Source organism: Spodoptera frugiperda, chromosome 4, assembly GCF_023101765.2.
Source record: "Spodoptera frugiperda isolate SF20-4 chromosome 4, AGI-APGP_CSIRO_Sfru_2.0, whole genome shotgun sequence".
Classification (NCBI taxonomy): Eukaryota; Metazoa; Arthropoda; class Insecta; order Lepidoptera; family Noctuidae; genus Spodoptera; species Spodoptera frugiperda.
In genome coordinates this window covers 9,645,567-9,667,543 of record NC_064215.1, presented here as the reverse complement: position 1 = coordinate 9,667,543, position 21,977 = coordinate 9,645,567, and the positions used below count along the sequence as shown (strand labels likewise).

At 35.0% G+C, this 21,977-nt stretch overlaps 1 protein-coding gene across 6 annotated transcripts in view; it reads left to right on the top strand.

Annotated features, from left to right (window-relative positions):
* Window positions 1-4,427: 4,427 nt before the first annotated feature.
* Window positions 4,428-21,977, top strand: part of LOC118272772 (tyrosine-protein phosphatase Lar) — a 407,994-nt gene continuing 390,444 nt past the window's right edge. For 4 of the 6 annotated variants that reach the window (XM_050707977.1, XM_050707974.1, XM_050707976.1 and 1 more), the window contains exon 1: window positions 4,428-4,653. The gene's annotated coding sequence lies outside the window, so the exon portion shown is untranslated. Of the gene's footprint in view, window positions 4,654-4,892; window positions 4,988-21,977 lie in introns of those variants that run through there. The other 2 variants (XM_050707975.1, XM_050707978.1) reach the window with 2 other exon arrangements.

Sequence of the window (21,977 nt, the reverse complement as noted above, 5' to 3'; positions counted from 1 at the left end):
GGCTCCGGCTTGAAAAGCAGGAGTAGGAACGGAGTGGTTTTTAGACAGTAAGAGTCTGACACTCCCTCTCGCTTCGCCTAAGGCGAGAGAAGTCATTGGATGATTTTCCCCCTTAAAAAAATACGTAAGTACTCAGTAGGTATAGGTACCAATAACTTTGTATTATAAGTACTTGAAGTTTGAACAAGTTCCACAATCAATCGATAAGATTCCCATCGATAAAATCTAGCAACCGTGTCAACAACTTGTCTCCTCAGGGAGCGGTGCAGAGCCTCTATTTTCCCTCTCTTGGCTGCAGACAGTAACCAGACGGATATTTCCCATGGGGGTAATAAACATGGCGGTGTAACGCACTCGGCATGGTGGCCACTTCATGTTGGGAATTGTAGTCATTTGCTACACAATGTTAGTTATAGATTATATTTATATGTATATCACTGGCTGACTGGCTTTAGTCGAGTGGCCGTGCGTAAAGGTAAGCGTCCACAGACGTACGCATCGCACACATTCCGTATGACGTCATCGGTACGCATCACGTACGCATTGCTGATGATGCGAATCAGTGGACGCAGTTGCATGAGTTTCTATATAAGATAAACTAAAATCTGTTGCGTACGATGCGCACGATGCGGGCCTGTGGACTCTTACCTTGATCATGACTCCGCGCGATCTTACAAAATGTTGAGATGTTCGAATTTCGAAAATTCAAATAGTGTTCGGTATGTTATATCCATAACCATAGTGATCAATCATGTTTTGCTTTCATTCACAATAGCCTGTATATAGGTAGGTTATTTCAGTATTTCTGCTCACCAGATGGCGATAGTGTGAACCTCTCGTTCTTCGTCCAATAGCGTACTAACTAGTGTGACACCATTGGACTTTCAATATTTGACAGCTGTTGTGATTGGACAAAAAAAAACCTCTTCGTTCATTTGGGCCATCTAGTCAGCAAATAAACGATACGGTAGCCCCTATTGCGCAGTCTTTGGCAATAACTTCTCATGAGCGTAAACCAATAGAAGTCATTCTAGAACATAATTTATTATTTTAATGGAAATTCAAATAGAACTAATTCATCTAAGCTATATAGGTAGGTAATAAGTATGAATGAAATAATTACTTAAAGTACTTTGATATTTTTTAATTAAGTTAGGCTTTGTTGCTCTCGTACGAAGATCCCGACACGTGTTAAGTACTTACTTACCTACTTGTAACTAATTAAGTAAGTTGTATATTATGCCCAATTCACCTAGGCAAATATACTTAGGAAGTTGCCAAAAACTTTTATTCGCAGGAAAATATTATACTGTCTAAACGAGGAATGTTCATAAACTTCCTGAAAAATACAAAATTTGTTCACTTGTTATGTTAATATAAATATTTAATGAGTAGGCACTTAGTTAACAAGTTACTTGGCCAAGTTTTGTTATCTTAAGTTGTGTTCAAGTATAAAATCTTTAACATAATACAATGTAACGAAGGATTTGTTTGTTTGTGTGTGTGCAGAATACGAGGTAAATGTGAGAACTGATTTAATTGTGATGTTTTTTTATAGAAAACCTACTTTTCACCAGTTATGAGTCCTATCTGCTAATGGCGTAGGAACGGGATTGTATTTAGTCAGTAAGAGTCTGAAATTCCATCTAGCCTTGAAAAAAACAACATATCCACCATATTTACCTACTTAGGTTCAATTTAATGCATCTACCTCTGATCTGGCGAGACAAACAAGAGGAACGAAAGCAGACACCGACTCCATCCACATCTGTGTTTGCAAATTAAAACCATTATGAATGTTGAATGACTTAGCTACTTAGTATTCTTTTGTAAGTACTATCTAGTATACAAAGTAGGTGTACCTGTCCTAAGAGAGAATGCGCTATAGGGCCGCTGGGATGGCGTAGATGCAGAATTCCAATTAGTGCTAAACTTCTAGAAACCACTTTAGACATAAATTAGTGTGCTAAAAGTGGATACTATGTTGTGGTTGGAAGTTTAACCTTTGAGCTAGTTTTACGATTTATACGTTAGAAGAAGACATGTGTTAAATTTTAAACTCTTTTTTATGGTATAATCCGGCAAACGAGCAGACAAATCACTTGATGGTAAGCAATTGCCGCTGCCCAGGGACACCTGAGACACCAGAGGCGTTACGGAATGAAGTGCGGTGCCTTTTGCAGGTTAGGAATTTAAGGGCTGTTGGGGAATCGGAGATTAGAAAGATTGGGAAGGATAATTGAGCCTCAGCTAACCTCACTCACACAACGAAACACAACGCCAGTGTTGTTTCACGTCAATTTTCTATGAGGCTGCCATTTGGTCGAGCCGGCCCATTCGGCTCTCCCACACTAGTTTGTGTCCTGATTCCTTTCATCGATCCTTTCAGCGTTTGAAATGCAGTAGATACATGCATGGCTAGATATTTAGCTATGTCTAGCCAACCAGAACCAGTTTCTCCATTGTCATCGACAGAGTGCAGATGTATTGTGCAATAAATAGGAAGGTATTTTTAGAGGTTGATAGTTTATTCGGTGTATACAGTGCAATGACCTTTAGAATCTAGGTAAAAAATAAAGGTAGGCTTGTGGTCACAGTTTCTATTGGCAGCAGCAGTCTTAAATATATCTGGATCGATTACGATTTATGATTTGTCAAGGGTCGAGATCATGGTAAACCCTCTTCAGTCTTCTGTAGACAAGGCCCTAGGGCTCATAATTATACTAGCAAAACCTATAGTGAACCTATATGATGATTATAATTATAATGATGTGGTCACTAAAATACAAATTATTAAGATCATACTAGTACTTTTGTAAGTGTATAAAATTCTCTATTTTACCCTGTTTGCATAAAAAATTAGAACATATGTGTGATAAAAGATATAAGTATCTATTACTTAATCAAAATTGAAGTATATTTAAGTACCTCTTGTTTTTAAAACTGAAACATGTAATAAAACAGAACAAAACCCATACAACGACCTCGACAAATTACGAGTATCTCGACACACCATAACCACCATACAGTAATAATAATGGAAGCGAATAAATCGCTTTATGCCACAGTTAGACGGATATTCCTAGCAGAACGAGTGCCATGTGTCAGTTATTGGCTGCAACCGCTGAATTAAGCAGCTGAAACGTTGGGAATGTTTTCATCTTTATAGTGCGAATTGAAAGGAAGTTTTACAATAGAGATGTCTTCATATTTAACAAGTCTTTGAGTCGATTGAAGGTAGATTAAAGTGATGTTGACAACATCAATTCTGCTGTCATCATATTTGCAACAGTGTTTGTGACGGAGAGATGGATGCTGAAAGAGTTTATATAATAACTTTCGTGAGATATCATCATCATCATCATCATCATCAGCCGAGAGACGTCCACTGCAGAACAAAGGCCTCCCCATTGGTCCTCCACGTGGAACGACAAGCCGCTACCTGCATCCACTGGCTCAACTCACGTTAAATTAATTACTATGTTTTTCGGCTTACTCACGTAACTATTTGACGAGGAACTCGACAAGTTTCAAGCCATGCTAGAGGCTCATATTCATGAGCAGCATTCTGCGAGGCACGACGCGGTGATGGTCACGTTGCTACGCGTCGCAGCACAGCTTGGAACTAGTAGATTCGAAGGCAGAAGTTAGTGTAAGGAAATAAATTAAAGTTAATTCACATTTTTAGGTACCTACTTATTTATTATAACGCTTATAAAAATATTTTCTGAACTGTAAAACCTAATTCATATAATTATCTACCTACGCCTAACTACGACTCATTAAGTAGGTACCTTATAAAATAAAATATAAGCCTACGAGTACAGAAACATAAATACTCGACGTAAGTAATTAATATCTGCTTCGTAATTAATTACTTTGTGTGTTTAAGTACATGTAGTGTTCATTATAACTTATGTAAAATACGAAGTTGGTAATCATACGAGTTTTCATTAAACTTCTACGGTTTACTACGAAGTGCTACGAGAAAATGCCACAGTCTACTAAATAATAGCTCGTTTCACGCAGTATCTTCACAGTTCACAGAGGACGTTGACTACAATATCATCCATCCTTTTCTAACAACCATCTATACTCTTCCGTAAATCGAAATCAAAGCTCGTCGGGATTGGAGCGCGGTGAAGTTGTAGCGGTCGCCGCACGAGAGTGAAGTGAAATGCAGACCGACGCGCGTTCAGAAGATAAGGACGAACAAAATTTATTTTCATTCTCTGACTCATTGCAAAAGTAAAAATAATCTACAAAATCATTCATTACTTACGATATAGTGATAATTTTAAACAAAGTAACGATAACTTTCTATCTGATAACTCAATTTTACCGTATAATCAAAACTGACATAGACTTTTTTCCACAAATTCTCACCAAATGCGTTGACACTTCACTAACGTTTTGAACAAGCCGGTCGAAAAATTAAGCTCTCGTATGTGCGGAACGTACCTGCATATGGCGGACGCTCAGTTTGTGTTTATGTCAATAAGAAACTGATTTTTAACATTTGCGCGGGTGTGGATTAAACAATTTATTAATTATTATGTGTTAGTGAAAACTGTGTATTGTGTGTTTTTTTGTGATAATGGTTTTCGTGGTTGAACATTTGGATAACTTGATATCTTGGTTGTACTTATAAGGGTATGTATTTATTTTATGTTTCTTTCGATATTTGAGAATTTATTGAGATTTACGAGCTTTCATAAATGTGGATCTGCGTGGAATGTTATGATTTTTTATGGAAGCAAACGAATTGTTTATGCCGTAGATGTTTGCAAGTGATGTCTCTAGGCTCGATTGATTCGTTTCTCATAGGTTATCGCCAGATGATAACTTTTGGCGAATTATTACGAAGCTCCTTTCAAGTTAGTTGCAATAAACACTGCATACAAACACTACATTAATTTATAAAGCTTCTACATGTTTTGTGGAATTTCCAGTAAGTCAGTTATTGAGAATATCATTCGATTTTCGTGTAAGTAGAAGGGTTTAATTGAATAATTTGCAGAGCAATTGCATTGGCTAAACTTGTACAATCTAATTAGTTTAAAATTCAAGATATTGAAGGAAAAATTAATGTTTTGTTTTTACATTTATTAAATCTGATTAACTATGTTTTGATCACTGTCAAAATTTAAGTTCAGTATGTAATCAAATAAAATAATTCCTAATTCCCTATTTTTGAATTTGGAATGTTAAAAATTTTAAACACATTTCAAATCATAACACTACATACAGTTGTAATAAGAAGTTTTTATGCCCTGATACCAACCTCAAATGAATAGGAACAGGGTATAGAAAAATAATAAACATTCAGTTTTTTATTTATGAACAGCTTGCTATGTCAGTCTTATTACAGCATGGTGAGCACATTGTGTTTATAATTTGGACACACATGTTTTGATAACTTTATCCCATGAATCATGAGACATCTGTCCACTGATTTATGTCCCACATTCTAATTCACAAGGAACTGATGACTACATAATTATGTTTAAAATTAGAACACTATTTCAAACATTTTTTATGCCAGTAATTAAAGCAATTTTTTTTCACACGTCTGTGGATGTTGCTCGTTGATATTTTAACTGAAGAAATTGATAAACATTTTGTTACTTGTGTACTTAATGGTTAATGCGTTGCAAACTGCTAAATATAGTTTTAATATGAATGATTATGTTGAACTCTAGAATAGTTATGATAAACCTAAAAACATGGTCCTTAAATGTGTTCTACAAATACTTAGATAGGTACCTATCTCTTCCATTTATTATTGCATTGCATAAGTTTAAATGAATTTTCTTCTATTCACAACTGAACTAAACAATAGTAGCACTATGTAAAAGTGATTAATGAATTAACTACCTGTATACTTTCATAGTAAACATATAGTAAAATATATAACATAATGAATGACTGTTTGTAAACAATTATGATTCATAAATCTACTCTGATAGTGTTGATAATTGATTACCTACTTCGTAATAATAATTCACACATTGTTGATATTATAGTGTGCGTAAAATTAGTTATTCCTATCCCTTTTCCTGCAAATGTGTAGGAGTTAAGCGAACATATGAAGTAATTTTATTGTAGGTATTCCTGTTATTGTAATAAAAATATGTTATCTTAACTATAACAATTGTATCATTAAGTTGTGATTTGATTTCATAGCCTTTTCCCTGTAACTATACATTACAGCATGTTATTATTGTAAAATTCTGTATTTTTATTATTGGAATTTCGTATATATAAGGTCAGCGAAGTTTTCTTGCCCTTTGTTATTGATTTGTTCCCATAAAAGTATCTAAGTAGGTGCTGCCATACTATCAAATTCATACTACATCCAATTCGCAGTTGAATCATACATAACTTTGTTTGTATGGGTTGATACCTACATAACTTGTTGGTTATAACTATTTGTGGAAGATACATAATCGAGTAAGGTCATTTTAATCACACCAATATTAAATTGTTATGCTTGAAATAACTACCAGTATAGGAATAGGAACACTAAAATTTAACAGTAGTAACTACCTAAATGTCTTGTCAAATGTCTGGGCTAAATATTCCCCCTAACAAAATAACTGATAGCAGTTTTAACTCACTCTCAGATACTTCTGTTCATCCCTTTTTGTTGAATTACTGGTGTGATTAGGTAAATATTTTATGTTTGGTGAGACTAGGTGTCTAGCAGAATGACTGAAATTTATTTTATTTAAAAGCTGTATGCATGTAAATACAAGGGGGCTGGGTAATGGGTAATAATGCTTGGGCATTTTCTGCCTGTCTGACCCATTGGTGGCGCAGAGAAAATAGACAGCGGGTGCAAGGAACATGCCAGTATTAGTCTAAATCTCTTCGATTGATTCAAAACTACATACACAGTAACATTAGAACTTAAGATAGGATATTTACCATGTTTATTTATGTCTATGAATATCTTCTGCATAAAAACTTATACATACACAGTGTAAACAAATTCCTAATAACTAGTTACCCCTTTTTACCTAAAACTTTTATATCCTAAATAATTAATTCATATGCTAGCATGATTTCAATGTTTATGTTTTGCAAAAACTGATTCAAATCTTACCAATTGATTGAGAACTATACAATCATTTGTCCTTTGTTTTCTTAATTAAAAATGTCATCTAGTCTAGATTTATTTTGTCATACATGATGACAGAATCTTTAGAATTCATTATGCCAAAGACTAAGTAGACAATGAAAGTAAAATATTGTTAATGTATTGATAAAAAGGTGTATGACAGTTAGTTTTCAGATATATGAAGATAGGACTGTGTTTTGTAACTGAAAGTAAACAATAATGATGATAAATGATGACTTACTAAATGACTCATTGCTAGTGACTATAACTAGTATAGTTTGGTTTGTTTACTAGTGTTTTAAGTAAATGAAAATATTTTGAATTCTTCAATATATTTGGCTATTGTTAACAATTTAAAACAGTGTATATGTAGGTACATACCTAGTGAAGGATGCACCAAGTTTTGACATAAAACGAAAACCAAAAGATTACCTCAGTCAGCCATGTATTTATTTATGAACGAAGTTTATTTATTTACCTAGTTTTATACCAGTTAATATTACATGCTAAGTACCTAACTAAATCGTCAATAAGTCTTGTGTAGGTAACCAACTATGCACCAATTAATAAAACTGCAATGCAATTAATCTTTAAAATATACCTACACTTATCAAACTCTTCAATATAACCTACCACTAAAGTTATCGTTTACGATAACACAAAATTCGTCTCCGAAATCCCATGGTTCGGGCCTACGCGATCACGACAAGATTTTATCTAATCTTCTGCCTTAATCAAATCAGTCAGTGTCGTTGGCCTCATCCCACTACATAATGTTTGCACATAGCGTAGTATGTACAGAACAGAGTAATATCGCATAACTACTGGCCTTGTGTAAAGAATAATAAATACACGTGTCAAAGTAAAGTTGATCTCTGTATATGTTTGAATACTTTGAATATTACGTTTGTCATACAATTTTTATGAGCTACCTATCTCTTACCGAATTTTATAGACATAATGGAATAGAATTGATACTTATAAGATTTTCCTGTCACGTGGATTTTATGATGAAAACATAATTTTTATGTATAATATTTCAATTCAATAACCTGTATTTTATATGACAAAAAGTTTGGTTAAAAGAAATTAGGAAATTACTTATTTATTTATGGCGGAAGGATTCCCTGGTTATATGTTGTCAAAAGATTGTTCTTCTAATCAGGAGTGAATAAGTTGCTTTGCTTACAACCAGTACCCTTAGTACGAGTTTGCTTTACGTTAAACGTAAACGAAACGAGAGCGCGTTCGGCGCTCTGATTGGCCGGTGTGAATGAACCAACCAATCAGAGCGCCGAACGCGGTCTCGTTTCGATTTCGTTAAACGTAAAACAAACTCGTAGTTACTAAGGGTACTGGCGTGTTTCATCCGCTTCATCGCTTACCACCCGGTGTCGACCTATAAATTATAAAAAAAAAGATTGATTAGATAAATGTGTTAACTAAACGTATCACGACGTGTCATAAATATAGCCCGATAAGCTTTCTGCATAAATTAACTAACTAGTATCATGAATGAATCATTTTTTAATTAATCGGATTAACTAGTGCTAAAATGTCCCTAGAAAATTGTTCAAACGGTCCCTAATTATTATCTCGCGGTTGTTACATGTTCTTCTAATAAAACGTTTAAAAGCTTCCCTATTGAGTTTGATGTCCAAAACTCCAAATTACTTGAAATCAAGAGAATGTGGCGCCTAATTTGCAAACTAATAGGTCTAATCTTGTTAGAGCGTGGCGCTAAGGAAAACAAATAGGGAAATGCCACTGAGACAGACGACCGATTCGGATCTTGTATTCCCGTATTGGGAGTCAAAGATTCTTTAAGTGTTCTAATCAATTAAAGCATTTAATTAAAGGTTAGCTTTTTCTCACGAGATTTACTATTCGCCCAAGTTACAATAAACGTCCACATTTCTACAAATAAGTTTATTTACGTATATAATTTTAACTCATTTAGAGTTCCATATTACTATTAACGTCCCAAAATCAGTCAATCGGTTCAGTGATTTATACGTTAGAACTACAAACAAACTCGCTTTCCAATTTATGCAGTGTTTCTTCTCATTCCAGAGGTTAAAATAAATTGTGATCTGACTTCTTCTATTCTCTCGAGGTTTGTCAAGAGTATCATCCTTTTGCGTGTAAATCAGGACTGGGACATCGGTCGATACGATATTTTCTCTTCCGCTCTGATATTTTTACTACTGGCTCGTTGATCTAGAACTTTCTTCGATTTAGAAATTGTTGCAAGACGGAATCTGGATCTGTGGTCGGTGTTTCGCAATAAGTTCGCCTCCATTTTGCATAGGACGAAGTATCAAATGGCATAACTCTTGAAATGTGGGTGTAGTTAGGTGTTACAGATTTCTGTTACTGCTTGTAGAGAAATAGTTGTCTAGTTTTTAGGTGAGCTATTGGAAAGGAAAGAAAATTTCGTTGTGTTTTTAAAGAATGTTGTAATTCGGTGGCTTCAAATTTATTTACCGATGACCTTGCAAATCTTGCCAATATTAGCGAACATATTTGGAGAACGGTCCTTCCATTCTCCCAAATACGCTATTGTTTCATCGAAAAATCCCGAACGATGCTGGGGTGTTCAATTATAGGTGGGATCGGAATTGTGCCCGGTGTTAGGGGACGGGTTCGCCCCCTATCACATCATTATCATTGTAGCTCGCCCCCTATAACATTACACTTTATATCGTCACCGTAGAGGCGTTGACTGGGCTCGCGTCGAAAACGTTCGGGGCTTGGGGACGCTAAGCACTAACCTTGACTTTCCTTGTGACATTGAATGATAGACTTCATTACAGATCTGAGTACTGAACCATAATGTGGTCTGATTCAATCACACATACCGTCTATCGAATATTGCTTTCACAAACCACACGACCAACCGTTCACACATGAACGTAGCTTGAAATTAGTCTGCAACAAATACAATAAAACCTCATTACGCTGGCTTAACTGCTTTTACTTAATGTTAAACTCGCTATTAATCATAATAATATATGTAGCTACTACCAAGTCTGTGTTAAGCTAGTTAACTAAAGGCAACATTTAAATAATAATACATAACTAGGTAGATACTTGGTATTTCTGAAAATATAGATTTTAAGGAATAGGTTGAGTCTCTAGGTCTTTTGAAAGGAGCGAAATTGACTGTGATGTTGTTAAAAAATAACTAACTGACAATACACAATAAAAAATATACTATAACTAACTACTGAAAACCGCATCAAAATCGGTTATGCCAAACGAGAGATAATCGCGCAGAAACATACATTTACTGGTCAAACTGAGAATCTCCCTTTTTGAAGTCGGTTAAAAATGTAAATAATCAAAGTACCTATTAGTTACTACCTGTTCCCTTAATTATCATACTGAATGCGGAAACAGGAGATCCAGTGACCTTATTTATCTCAAGTTATCTCTTCACGGGCATTTCAAGTCTTTAAGTAAGAAAAAATGTGAGACCACACGCACACAATACGGTTATTAGTCACCCCCACCTACGATTGTGTGACAAATACCAAAAAGCAATTCTTATCCGGAAACCGCACATATGCCAACCCTGACTAATATGCAATATATGTATGCCAAGTATAATTTCCCATAACCCCATAACGTGTGACCTTGAGTCTTGAGCTACGATTCGTTGATCCCAATAATTTTACGTAGATAGGTAAGTAGGTATATGCCTAATCATTTATCATAATGTTGGCGGTCCGGATATTCTGGCTTGCTTATGTTAGGACTTGACTACATAGTTATAGCCAGCCGGCAGTTACGATTATAATTTCTATAAGTTCTAGGAGTACAATTATAAAAATTAAAGGAAATAACTAATCAAATTATTTCGTTCTGTTTTCAAGATTCTCTGAAATAACTAGTAAGTAATGTATCACTGGTGAAAAAATATAGAATATACTCCCATTTTTTCTAGCTTCTAAAATTTTCTGTATCCCTGTAAAGGGTCATTAACTATTATTAACGGAGGGATCATAGCTTTGTTTCACTTTTAACCAATACAAATAAACGCTACCAGTTATTGCCACTGCATCTGTTTAAACTACGATTCCCCTTTTTAAATGCTCAGTGAAGCAAGCGATGCGTGGTGACATTAGAAAACCCCTAATAAATGTTTAAAATTAAGCTACCTACGTGTTTTAATGCCTGAATAAATTCCTTAGGAACCGTACTAAGCCAGGTTTTATTTCCTACCTGTTACCGCCAACCGAAACTAATACAGACATACCACTTCGCATTTTCCTTTTCTCGCTAAAGGAAATGTGTACTTGTGTACACACCCTTAAGTAGGTGTTTTCTACGCGCCCTGCATGATTAAATAGGTACCTACATTGCCAACTTATCTTTTATGTTTCAATGCAATTACTTAACATTGATTTGAAAACCTGTTTCTAAGTAGATAAGTGATTCCATTAATTGGTGCGCTATGTTTCCGACTTTGGTTCCTTCATCTTTGTTTTTATGGCACAACTTTTTATTAGGCTGTTGCTTTACTTATTTAGTCTGTAATCTGGTTAGTTCTCGTCTCGTTATCACGGTGTTTCTTTTTATTACTGTTTAATTGGATTATTAATACGTTATACTTATTTAATATGGATGTGTGGGACGTATTAGTTATAAAATTTAAAATCAATCGGATGCGGTTTTTTTAATAAGTAACCATGTCGGAAAGCTTTCAAGACCAATTAATGGTGTGTCAATATTGAGGTCAGATTTGTTTAAGTACTATGTAGATTTATAGAAGAATAATAAAATTTTCGTTCTCATTAGCTATTTGTTAAATAAGTACCTAGTTAGCAAAAACTCTAGGTAGGTAGTTACTATAACTAACTAATGCTATCATGTTGTTTTCCCTATGAAAATAGAGCCACTAAGTACCTAATGTATTATAATATCGTTCATAAAGTCAAGTCGCCGGTTGATTGATGTCGGAAAGACAAATTACGTAGAATAGCTCTATAATACTCGGGCCCCAGATGTGAGTCTGTTCCGGTTAATGGACATCTACTATCAAAAATGTTGGGAACATTGAGTTCTAAATAAACTTATTTACCTAATAAGTGTAAAATATCAAAGTGGATAGAAATGTTTTAGACTGCTGTGGTTTTAACCAAACCTTTCCAATTTATGTAAAGAGTAATGCAATCATTACAAAATTAACTAAAAATTACGGTTTACTCACTTATTATTAATGGAGCAAAGCTCTATCAGTTTCGAGTCACAGAGGGACTCATCATCATGAGCAGCGTGCGTAGACGCGGCGACGTCGCGCAGTCTACTCGCAATCATTACTATTTGTATTTACATTTTAATTGCAAAAAAATAGTCAAATGAAATTTCATAACTACCTAACTAGGTACATGTATTTTAGTATGTGTCTACATAACACTCAACTTGAATGAGTGAATACTGAGTGAGTAACTACACAAGAGAACAAAAACAGGTGCATTTTTCGTATGATTAAACTTTACAATTGTTCCAAGAAAAATACAGCCAGTTGAAAACAAAGCAATTGCAACACATCATTTATTTTTCATATCGTTCTTTCCATTTTCTCTGTTGTTGTTAGTAAGCTAGGTGTAAATATCTTACATGCAATGATTCTTGATTCCCTACCTTTCATCTAACTAACTAGTTACTATTACTGCTTTATTTAATAGATGTAACTACCTACATTATTACTAAACTTAGTAATATTGTACGTAGACGTTTTGTCCAACGCGAGGGTTGAAGGCAGATTCAAGATTAAGGGTGCTTTTTCACCAGAGATGTGCTACGCTACGTTGCTGTGGATGCGTTTGACTTCCACCAGTCATATTCATTGGTACATTTCTGGTAGAATAACACCCAGAGGCGGATTATCCATAAGGCAAACTAGGCACGTGCCTAGGGGCGCGTAGTTACAAGGGGCGCGGGATCTCAGAATTTTTAAATAAATAAAGACAATAACATATCAACGATTAAGAATTAAATGCTGATCTGTAATAGATTATATTGCACAACACAAGCATCGATATACTCGTATTATGCAATATTGCGCGTTTGTTGCGTCGTTGCGTCGTTCTCGAGCGTCGGATGTTACTTTGCATGCAATAGATTCCGGAGATCCCTGCCGCCGGGGTAGAGGCGCGGCTAGCGCGGTGGCGGCAACTAAGTTTTGTCGTCACGTCGCGTCGTCGTCAGTCAGTTACGCGCGCTTCGACGCTCCTATTGTTTACTTTCTCGCTGTGGTATTTTAGAGTATTTCTCAAAGAATGAGTGAATTAAAAAAGAAACCTAGTGGTGCATCATATAACCACTCAAACGTCCGGCCCGCGCGACCGTTTATCTCTCTAACGTCCAGCCGCGCACGGCATCCGAACCGCGCGCGACTCGCAAGTTCATCGTAACAAAAAACCTATATAGCTACTGAACCGTAATGCCTAGAATAAAGAAAAGAATACCAAAAAAAAAGATTGAAGAATACTGATCAATCTTAACGATTTTTTTAAATCTTTAGTTAATCTTTAAAATACAATAAAACGGGTTAAACATGAAACACAGAAAAAAAAAACAGAATTATTTCTACCTTTTTAGAATATACGGAGACCATTGCCTGCAACAGAAAAAAGCCTTTCATATGGAACAGATGTTCCAACTATGCAAAAGTATTTGTTGGCAATCGGTGTTATTGAGCCGTACAAGGAATTTCTTTGCTGATACTTATACTTATACTATAGGGTCTGACGTTTCGAAGTCGACGACAGGCTGTGTTAAATAATGTTTTAATTCATCTTGTTAACCGTCTCCTTGACTTTCAGATTGCAGCTGATTTTTTACCAACTTGTTGTGAAATTCCCAAATGTTAGATTCTTCTGCTTCCTTCATCTGGATTTCCAAATTTTTTTCTGGATTTTCATGATTTGTATTGTTCTCTAATTGTTGTTTTGAAGTTACAATCATATTATTAATTTTATTAATAACTCTGGAGCATGCTAATTTGTCAGAGAAATGAATTTTCTTGAACCTCGGATCCAGTAGTGTCGTGGTAGCTAAAACATGTACTTGTTCCACTGTACTGAATCTCTTACTTAATTCTTCCAATAATTATAATATAAATAATTTTTGGTTGCAGAGCCAACATCCGTTTCCGTCTTTATAGCACTATATGTTTTTATAAGACAGGATACTATTGGTATAATTATGCTTGATGTTACAAATTTTTCTACACATATTTCTTTTGTCACAGCTTCCATGGGTTTTAAAGTATTTATAAGATCTCTAATACCATCCAGTTGACTGGCGGTTAACATTGGCGGAGCTTTCGGGTGGTTAAGTAATATTGTAGCACGTAGATTTGATAACTTTACAAATCGAACTAAAATTCGACTGTGGCATCTGATCCTGAAAACTCTGGCAATTTCATGGTTTGGCAATGGCAACAGAATTGCTGAAAGTTTGCGCGGCTAATTTTACTTTCATAACCTGCTTTGTAAAGTTAACATGCTGATTTTTGAGACGGTTAGCTAAATGAACACCTTCTCTTTCTTGCAATTCATTTAATTTTTCAATATACTGCCACGAAATGGTTCGACCCTCTGCATCTAATAATTCTTTTTTTGACCAAGTGTATTTCTAACTAATTTCAACATGTGCGCGGGGTCTGGAATTATAACAATCTCTTGTCCATTAACTTTGAAAAAGGGTGTGATATTTTCTGGTGACTCCAAATTACAACCTAAAATCTTAGCCATAGCAAAATTTGCAGGGCACCCGTCAAATGTTAAGGATGCATCTATAATATTACATTCAATTAGCAAATTGATACAATTATTTATTAAACAAATATACAAAACTTATTTTGTTTCATTTATTAATAATAATAAATTATTTAAGCTTTTACACAATCTATATCTACAAGCATTAGCGTAAGTACAAGGGTCCTGGTCTACTAAAGTCTAGGGTTTGATGATACAACGTCATCGTAATTGCAAAAACAACTAGTTAAAATTTTTAGTATTAGGATGGCCATTTATGGCTGGTACAGGGGCGCCGATAAAGTGATTGCCTAGAGCGCTCTGGACCTTTAATCCGCCACTGATAACACCCTAACAGTCATGGCTGTATCGCACTATATCGATGAGGCAGTTTTATCTTTTAATGCACTTAATGTCGATAACCTAACTCACTGTTGTTACACGACGCTCTGACGTCTCCTAGATAACGTTAACGATACAAAGACATGTACGTGAGCAACGATAACAAAAGTACCTCACTTCTTGACATTCACTCCAAGCTATAAACGAACACAAACACAGCAAACTTCCTTGTGCATAAAGCATAAAGTCGCTTGTCTCCCAAAATTACCTGTACCAATGTTAAATGTTTAAACACCAATAGGGGTAACCTCCTTAACTTGAAGTTAGATTCAAGACACGTCATGATGTCGTTTCTATTTAGAACGACATTTGGCGGCAATTTGAACAGACAGGTCCCAATCAGGATCTCAACCGAAGATAGGAGGTTATTCTTAGCCTTAAAGCCAGGATAAATGAGAAACGAACAGAGGAACTCCACCCCTCCGATATCTGTCACAAATGAATGCTGAGCGGGAAATGGTTTCAGAAAATTTGGACGTATGCAAATGGGAGCTGTGGCGGGAATGCACGTACCTAGGGATTTTAAAAGTTAAACGGATTGTGGCTGTGGGCTCGTTTATTCTCGTAATGATGAATTATTCCTATTCAATTGTACATTTGTACTTGTAGAAGGTTGGAATGTAAAACAGTAACTAACTTATTGTTGATGTAGATAAAAGTTAGGAATGTCTAAACGAAAAATTAGTCATAAAAGCTCATCGTGCTATAACGGTTAGACAATCAATCATTTTTGATTGGGGACATGTCCCAATTAGATTTGAAAGTAGCTCTAAATGAATGATAACTACTAGTCGGTCAGTAAAGTCTAGTTACTCCACTGATGTTTCTAACGCAGGTAAACATACACTTTAGATTCATGTGTATTTTTGAGAATGTTATGATAATTTTATTAGTGTTCTATACTGAAGACCAGATCCGAAGCTGTGGACTGCCTAGCTGGTTACCGGGGTTCCGGTTAGAAAAGAGCGGTATGAAGGGGGTGGTTTAAAGTCAGAAAGAGTCTGACACTCCCTCTTTCCTAACCCAAGGTGGGTAAAGTCATTGGGTGAATTTCTCCTCTTAAAAAGAATGCTTATGAAGTCGGGAAAAACCAGAAGCATTCTTTAGCTTAGGAAAGTAGGTAGGTGCTTCTTTCTTAGTCGTTCTTCATTGTACCTATATCAAATACGACATCTTTCTTCCTGTGTCTCTACAAAACAAATACACTTAACAATTTATTTCCAACTATCTATGAACAGATTGAATATCACCATTGATGACGCATTACTATTATTCGCGTTGACCTCTTCAACTGAGCTAAATAGACGCTAGTTGATACACTTTGCCGGTCCAGTCTGAGTGAGGCCGTTGATTGCTCTGAAGGTGGGTTTTAATTACTGCCCACCTATACTATTATACCTAGGTTTAAAAGAAAGAAATATGCTACTTAAGAAACTTTTGTCTTCAATGACGTCACAGTAAATTGTTTATGTTAATTAATTTTTCTTACGTTACACTCCAGACGGTTTTCGCTCGAAACTTGTAACATTATCTTACTAGAACAACTTAATAATATTTCAGAAGATTTAATAATTCATGCCCTTTGTGTTTCTGGCAAAAAATACGTGTAAAATCCACATTTGAGCATGAAGTTATTTGGTTCAGTGTTATAGCGATTGTAATTACGAAGAATGAGCTTACCAACACAAACATCGGTAGGCATGCTTAATTAAACATCTCATAAGTACGTAATGTTAAAGCTGACTAAAATGTTGACGAATTTAACCCGTTGCTTGCAGTGTACCGGTAGAAATTACCATAACGCCTACGGCTTATTTAAATGCACAATCTGTCATTAGGAAATCACTTGATCATTTACTTGTAATGCTTTAAACTTGGCTAAAAATTGTATTACCTACTAGATACTGTATTAATCCATGGCATTAGTGATTTTTCTTATTAGAGTAATGTGAAAGTGAATCTTTAAAATTCAAAGTTTGCTAAAAAAAACTTTTCATTGTTAGGTAGTTAATAAAAGCGTATGAGATATTATTTTTATAGCGACTGACGATGATGGTTTTAGCTCAAAGAATATCGATGTTAATGCCATGTCTGGCGGGCATCCTGCGAGGTATTGTTTGCTTAGCTTCTAGACAAGCGTTAACCCTTCAATGTACACGACGCCACTGCAATCTTGTTATAACTATAACATTAATATACCGCGTTTTTGCTGCTTCTGACGTCAAGAGGTGCATTGTTATAACTCGTGGGAGCTTACACAGAAATGAATGGGGACTTGTACAAACATAAAATACACAGCGCTTAGTATTATTAAATTGTTTGTAAGTAGATAAAATTACGCTCATAATGCCTAACGGGTAACAAGCGTCAGTTTGTGCCAAAGCTCTAATTGAAACCGCGTTTGGCACGGGTACAACGTTGAAAGTTAATAAAATCGTAATGTATGGTGTTGACATGACACCACGTCGTATATTTGTGCTACAATATTTCTTTGTTATGGACCTATTATAGTATCGGAGTGCATTAGAATAACTTCCACATGTTGCCGACACTTAAATGCACGTCCGCTGTGAACTGGACAGTCAGTTCCGTTGTACTACCCATTGCTGGCTTATTTAGTCGATATTGGTTTCTATATTTATTTGGCATACGTGACAAAAACATCGTATCCACCTCGGATTTATCAACTAGAAAGTTATCAGGGAGATCTCTCTGTAATCTAGGTATACAGTAAAGATTGTTGCTATTTTTTTAGCCAGCACTTAATATTACTTTATAGTCTTTATAACTATCTAACTCGCCATTTTCCGTTAACTCTTTAACCTAGTTTCGATACAATAACGCCAGCGAGCCATTGTTTATACTTTTTTATTTTTAATACTATCGAGAATCAATTGAAATGTAAATAACTAGCGCGTGATAGCGAATAAAATTTAGTTGAACAAATGGCAGTAGCGAATAGCGATTGACACACGCGAATCGAGACATATAACTACACGAAATTGGGACGCACGTACATTTCTTTAGAGGTCGATTAGACCGCTCCGTTCCACTTATAAGATGAATTTATTACCCTTTATTTAAAGGGTTGACACTGACAGAACATTATATGCGTTCGGCCGCGTTCAGAAATGTTCTTAATAATGTAATGTGGGTTGAAGACAAAGGAATATTTATGGCACCAATATTCTTGTAAAATCTTGCTTTTTAACCTACCATGTAGATATATATGCGGTTTTCATGGTGGTTTTCCTTACGATACACAAAACCATAAATGTACAATAGGGTAAATGACTAATTTTTATTTTAACATAACACACAACAAAACGTTAGACACGTAATTATTATTCTCTTAGGGAAATAAATACTTTATATAGTTATACGAAGATATATTGATTTGAAATATCGCATGACGTCACTTCTAGGTACGTTTTACTCTTAAACTTTGATGGTTTTATGTAAGTATTGTTATCTTATATGAAAATATTTAAAAAAAGTGTCTAATATTTTTTCATTACCTAACTGACAGACTAAATAGATTTTTAATTTTCATACCCCGTCATCATCCCTATTGTATTAGCTAGGTCAAATTTCACTGTTGGAAAAACGCTTATTAAAGGGTTAGAAAAAGCTAAGAACTTGAAAGTCATGTATAAATATTTCTATATAATAATTAGTCATTGATGAACATACATACTTGGGAATAACTTTGCGTAATATTAGGTTGGTATATTGTGTTTTAGTATATTAACACAGTCTACACATTTAATTAAAATCCTAATCCTAATTAGACTTTAGCAATCCTATATAGGTGCTTAATTAGTGAAATTTTAATACCTTTCTCTAGGCAATTAAAAGAGAAAATCTGTCTAGCTGACATTCGTGTTTTAATTGCGATTCATTCATTCTCTTTATTTCACTTCTGAAATTGTGAGTGGCAAACGGTATCGCATGCAGTTAATTAAAATTATACGTTTTATTGAAGATTTATGGCGGTCCATTTTCTTTTATTTAATTGTTATTCATTCATATTAATGTTTTCTGTTCGTATGACAGATTGTCATGCAATGGAAATTGATCTTGATTCGCTACTAACTTATTCGATAAAAAATGGTAGGTAGGTATAATATTGTAATACTCATTAAGTCCACCATGGTATAAATTACTAGAAGTGTAAAATAAATAAATACCTTTACACCTAACACATACCTATGAATGCCACTAGTTGTCCGAAATAATACAATCCTGTATTTCTACAAAGCATATTTTCGTAGGTCTGCTTTGAAAAAGGCATACAATGGACAATTAATCAAATAGTTAATAACTTTACCAAAAATAACTAGGTACCTAATTCATTTATTGAAATAAAATACTTCAAAGTAAGTACCTATTTCAGGATTGATCGATTTATTCCATTTATTGGAATCTGGAATTGTGTTCTATATTTGGTAAAAGACTCAGCTGATAAAAAGTGGATGTTCTAAAAATATAACAATTTTGTTATTACCTAAGTTAAATCGCTCCCGGACTTATCTCCACAGATGGAACATAAAACATAATTCTAAACTCCATTCTACATTCGTCTCTAAATTTCTGCAAAAATACGTTGGTTTTAAAATCTTGTTTTTGGAATAAAAGAATAGAAACAAAAGCGTAGAAAATTAACGCTGCCGCTTTACTCCTTACCCCCATAAAGATGGCCAAGAGAAAAATGAAAAGGCTGCAGTTTTCTCAAGCTCCGTTATTTAGATATCCGAACGCATTGTCTTACAAACAATGGCCAACAAAGTTCCTTGTTCCGTATTTTTTATCGTATATAAATAGACATCTTTAACAGGCTGCAATGATGCATTATGATGACTAATGCACCAAGCGGCTATTATGGGAAAGTTTATCTCTTGGCCTTGCCCGGTATTTGTTGAGATAATCTCAATGTATGAACACTTCGTTCTGGGAAATCGTTATAGAATCATTGGCACTGCGTGTTATGCTATGTTTGTTTGCTTTTGCTTAGAATAGCATCGTGCTTCTTGTTCCTTAAAGGGTGGATGTACGGTGTACACGTACTTAGTAAGCGTAAGTTCCTGCCTAGTTTAATATTACATATTGAGATTCTGTTCTATATTTCCGTCTGTTTCTGTGATGATATCGATATTTGAGTCTGAAGTTTTGTCCAGTCTTCCATCGAAATCTGGGGGCACGGTAGTGCCCCCGCCAAGACGAGCCAAGCGAAGCGCAAGCGCAAGGGCACTACCTACCTTTTCTCGAAGCGCTTCGTCGTATTTTTGAACCTTCATAACTTGAGTTTGGGTTATACCAGATAAACAAAATTTTCAGGATATAATGTCAGTGGTAGACTTAATAAACCTCTAAAGTTTTAATTGCATAGCTCTTATACTTTAGATTTTATTGATATCTAAAATACCCCGATTTCGTCACTCACTCACTCACTCACTCACTCACTCACTCACTGATGATCAACAAAATTCTTAAGGTACTTCCTGAAGTCCTAGAAAACTGAAATTTGGTATATAAGCTAGTATTAGTACCCAAACAACAAAAAAATCCTAAAACTTGGAACTTTTACCCCCCAACCCCTTAAAGTAGGGGGTGAAAGTTTGTTCGAGACTTCCGCAACTTTTGACGCTAGAGGTCTGAATGCGGCCGCGGAGGGGTAAAAATCTGAAATAGGGAAACATAATTCCCTATTTCCTGCTTGAGATCTGAAAATTATACACAAGTACATAGAACACAAACTTTTCATCAAATCAAAACATTATCCTACCCATAAGTACTTAGATATGAATAATATTACTACACTTCACTTCGGTAAGTGTTTATTAATCAACCTATACTTTTGAACATAAGCATCGTAAGTATAGTATGCGCCAACGCCCGCCGCCTGCCCCCTCGTCCCCGCGCAGTAGCTAAAAATAATCGGCCCGTCAGCGAGCGCGGCACCCGAACGCGGGCAGACGCGCGAGGGCAGACGTCGTTGACGGTTGTCTCGTTGAATGAAAAATTTTCGGAATATTTCGGTGATTTAAAAGTTTGCTATCGCGGAGAAAATAACCATTTGCCTAATATTTAATTGTTAGTAGTTTAGTAGGTAAAGGTTTAGATACTAGTGTTTTAATTTTCATTGATAAAAAGTATTAGGATTACGTTTGCAATTTTCTTATAAATTTAGTAGTTTAGTAGGTGAAGGTTTAGTTAGGTACTAGTGTTTTAATTTTCATTGATAAAAAGTATTAGCATTACGTTTGCAATTTTCTCACAAATTTAATTAAGAAATTCAAAGATTGAATAAGTAGGTATTTGCAATTAAGTAGTATAGGTTAGTAGGTATAATATGTTTATAGTTGTTTATGTAGGTACGACTTAGTGAGAATAATTTGATACGTAGGTCATTGTTTAATTTTATATAAACCTGAACTATCGCATATTGTAAATAGTAAGCCAACGAAAAATAAAGGCAAAGATAGAGAATGGGCTATAAAAAAAGGCATCTCAGATGCACAAGAAATATACCCCAAAAAAAGAAAGAAAAAATGAGCGACAAAAAATACTTGTATTTGTCGCTCATTTTATCTTTCTATCATAAGCAACCTACAAAAAGAAATGAAATCCCACAAAAACATTTCATGTTAAATGTTGCCAAGACGAGACCATATAGCTCGCAC